Genomic DNA, 4,401 nt, shown 5'->3' on the forward strand with positions numbered 1-4,401 from the left:
ATAAATCACTGACCACATGTTCCATGACAGAATAAATCACTGACCACATGTTCCATGACAGAATAAATCACTGACCACATGTTCCATGACAGAATAAACCACTGACCACATGTTCCATGACAGAATAAACCACTGACCACATGTTCCATGACAGAATAAATCACTGACCACATGTTCCATGACAGAATAAATCACTGACCACATGTTCCATGACAGAATAAACCACTGACCACATGTTCCATGACAGAATAAATCACTGACCACACTTTCCATGACAGAATAAACCACTGACCACATGTTCCATGACAGAATAAACCACTGACCACATGTTCCATGACAGAATAAATCACTGACCACATGTTCCATGACAGAATAAACCACTGACCACATGTTCCATGACAGAATAAATCACTGACCACATGTTCCATGACAGAAGAATCACTGACCACACTTTCCATGACAGAATAAACCACTGACCACATGTTCCATGACAGAATAAACCACTGACCACATGTTCCATGACAGAATAAACCACTGACCACACTTTCCATGACAGAATAAATCACTGACCACATGTTCCATGACAGAAGAATCACTGACCACACTTTCCATGACAGAATAAACCACTGACCACATGTTCCATGACAGAATAAACCACTGACCACATGTTCCATGACAGACTAAATCACTGACCACATGTTCCTCATGATAAACTGCAAAACATGGTTTCCTCCGTTGTCACGTGAGATGCTTCGTTCATGGTTGCCAGGATACCACGCAACATTTCAGCAATAATCAAATTGACTTAAATGTGATGAGATCATTAGATCGATTGTAAAACATGTTGTTATTGGTTGCGAGGTTAAGATTGTATTTTGGATGATAAATCATATTTCAGCAGTGTGAAGTCCCTGGTGCGCACCGCGGCCGGCGGCGCGCTTCCGCGTCTGGTTGCCATGGAGATGTTCTGTTTGTGTTCACAAGCCGGCAGCGTTGGTCAGTTTAACGTTAAGTAAGCTAATTAATCGATAATCTGAACGGGAAAATAGCCACAAACTATTAAGTTCCATTAATCAAAACAACTCTAACAGCATCGAGGTTCGTATTTCGCTTCCTTTTGGTGTTCAAAATGAAGCGCCGTGTGCTCGTTAGCTCATAGTTAGGTAGGCTAGTTAGCTAACTGACGTCGTCTTATCGTCAGGGCAGCGGTCGCTGGTTTGTGTGGTTTTTGTTGCAGATGGGTGAACTTTACCTTTCTTATTACCAGCTGCAGTTATTATAGTATTCTGCCATGTCTGCTGACGTTCACAAGCCTCACTACTACGTAACAAATCTGTCTGTCTATCTATCTGTCTGTCTGTCTGTCTGTCTGTCTGTCTATCTATCTATCTATCTATCTATCTATCTATCTATCTATCTATCTATCTATCTATCTATCTATCTATCTATCTATCTATCTATCTACCTGTCTGTCTGTCTGTCTGTCTGTCTGTCTGTCTGTCTGTCTGTCAGAACAGGAGACCACGTGGCAGTGGTGGCACCTGAGGACCTGAGAGAGAACAGGGAGGTAGCAGTGGTTAGCAGTAGATGGGAAAATCAACGGCGTGGCAGGAAGTAAAGGTGAATTGGGCACTGGATCGGTTGGTATTGTACATTATATTGTTTTACATCTGGAATGCCTCTCAGAAAACGGCACCTGTCTAATTCCTGCTAATCTTTTGCAATTTCAGAACCAAAGTATTCTATAAAGGTTTACAGTATTTGTCTTACTGAAAAATTAACATGTTTAAATTTAACTACATATATTTGATCCGAATTCCTTTTACTGTTTTATCTGTAACCCACTTTTACTGATGAGGCTTTGATTTCAATTTGCCTTTGTTGTGTAAATACAAACTTTCATGAATGAAATGAAAACTGTGCTAAACTGGTTAACGTGGTTTATTATCAATATATCATGGATGTGATTTATCTACAATATAATATGAGTAGCAGTTACTATCAACCTGCAGTGAAACTGTCAGGACGATGGACGCGAGGGAGGGGGAGCTGATTAACTTCTCGGCGTTGGAGAGAGAGCTGTGTGCTGCGGTGGAGGCTGACCAACGCTATCAGAGAGAGAACGATGCCAAACTACGAGCCATCAACCAGAAAGTTGGTTCCTATGAAGAGTTCAGGTGAGTGGACCCCCACAACTGACGAGAACTACAACTGTCTATCTGACTATGACTCCCAGATAGCATCCGGATGTGGCTACTTCAGGCAGTGATGTGGCACTGATGGCCTTCTCCTGGCCCTGACAAAATGGATGTGAGTCTGAAGTGGTCCACACGTATAATAGCAAACATGACCCAAATATGCCAAATCACATGTGGGCCTTTGTTGGCAAAGATGCGGTGCTCTGGGCAACATGTAATCTGGATGTGAGCCTGAAGTGGTAAATGGTGACTATGGCCCAAATATCACAAAACAAATATGGGCCACCTTTGGCAAATATGTGGCACATGCAGCATTGCTATGGCTTGGTTCTGGCCCAGATCTGGCAAACAGGAGCGGATCGCCCAAGTGCCATCATTCCATGTGGTATGTGGGCTGGATGAAAGTGTCGGTGTGGGACGGGTCCGGACCACAGCAGTTTTGTTATCTGGGCTGTCTGTCTCTATCTGACATTAACTGACTATAACTACAAATGATGCACTCCCCCATCCTCCTCCGTAGTGAAACAAACTGCAGATTTAGTGAATCAGTGTAACATGGAGACAGCTCTTTAAAACATTGAAAACGGAGGTCCCGACTCCCCAGCAACGCTAGATTATTTGAATCCATTTTATCGAATGTGCGCTCAGTCCACAAGACATGTTTGTTTTTAAACGATGAATATGTTTTGCCACAAACACGACAAACATTGAAGGAGTTTTCCTCGGTGAGCCATCCAATAATGCACATGTTGCTAGTATGACTAGTATGACTGGTATAACTAGTATGACTAGTGTGACTAGTACAACTAGTATGACTAGTACGGCTAGTATGACTAGTATGACTAGTACGACTAGTATGACTAGTATGACGAGTATGACGAATATGACTAGTACAACTAGTATGGCTAGTACGACTAGTATGACTAGTGTAACTAGTGTGACTAGTACAACTAGTATGACTAGTATGCTAGTACGACAGTGTTTACAAGCACAAGACTTGTGCAGGTCACCGCCTCCATATGAAGGGCCTAAAGCCTAGGGATGGGTTCTGCGATGCTGGTTTGTAATGTAATAACGTATGTTCTATACGTACTGCTGTGGTGAACTTACTGTGTAGGCAGATACCAGTGCTAGCTGACCAATGAAATAACTTCACTTTATCCATTTAGCTGACAGTCCTTCATGTGAATGGTTTCTAACATGTGAATGTGTCTAGTGGTGACTAACAGTCCATTAGTCTGACTGGATGATTGAACCATACCTATCAGAACATGCTGCCAGCTGCTGATCCAGGATCTAGTCCTCTTTCCATTATATTATACACTCCTGTGTGCTCTCCCACTTCCCTCAGTCCAACCGCAGTACAGAATCCAGATTGATGCTGTCTTTGCTTTTCAGCCCAACAAGGTGTGAACACGTCTCTCCTCTATTTGAGTCTTTCTGCTGATTCCTGGTTGTTGAGCACATAAAGTTTAAAACCTCCATGTTGGTGTGCCAGACTGTTCAATGGACTGTGCCACTTTACCTGTCAGTCAATATTAACATGCAAATCATATTAACATGTACAGACGTAGGAACGTGCTGCCGCTGCAGACTAGAGGAACTTTGCATTTTTTGTCAATATGTAGTAATAAATATAGTGTACTGTCTATAGGTAGCGATTAACCAGCCACTGAAGATGCACAAGCCAGTGCGCTCTTAGTGCCGGCCCGAAGCCCAGATAAATGGGGAGGGTTGTGTCAGGAAGGACATCTGTCGTAAAGCCTTTGATTTTTTTTTTTTGGCTTTTTCATTTTGTTTAATTTCATTTCATTTTACGAAACAGCCTACACGATATAAGAACACATCTAGATTAACCTGTAACCCCCACCAGTCTGACCAAATCACTGTACTGCATATCTCTATACTTTACCTTTCTGTCTGTCTGTCTGTCTGTCTGTCCGTCTGTCTGTCTGTCTATCAGAGACATAGTTCTTTCCTGCCACCTGAAGCCTCTGGAGAGGAAGGACAAGGAGGGAGCAGCTCGCAAACAGCCCTGGAACCCCCTGGTCTCTTCTAGCAAGGCTCACAACTCACTGCTCTCCCATAGCAACACACAGCATCCAGTCGTCTCCCTGGCAACAGAGTATCCAGCCAGCCATCCCCTGGCATCACAGAGCTTCCAGGGCTCTCCCCCGAGCGGCATAGAGCATTGACTGGTCTG

General features: G+C 43.3%; 1 long non-coding RNA gene across 1 annotated transcript in view; it reads left to right on the forward strand.

Moving 5' to 3' along the window:
- Positions 1-991: 991 nt before the first annotated feature.
- Positions 992-4,401, forward strand: part of LOC130132781 (uncharacterized) — a 4,654-nt gene continuing 1,244 nt past the window's right edge. Inside the window, exons 1-4 of the long non-coding RNA XR_008813066.1 lie at positions 992-1,098; positions 1,518-1,620; positions 2,013-2,177; positions 4,162-4,401. The exon at positions 4,162-4,401 is cut by the window's right edge and continues 857 nt beyond it. This is a non-coding gene — a long non-coding RNA (uncharacterized LOC130132781). The remainder of the gene's footprint in view (positions 1,099-1,517; positions 1,621-2,012; positions 2,178-4,161) is intronic.

This window comes from Lampris incognitus, unplaced genomic scaffold (genome assembly GCF_029633865.1).
Source record: "Lampris incognitus isolate fLamInc1 unplaced genomic scaffold, fLamInc1.hap2 scaffold_170, whole genome shotgun sequence".
NCBI lineage: Eukaryota > Metazoa > Chordata > Actinopteri > Lampriformes > Lampridae > Lampris > Lampris incognitus.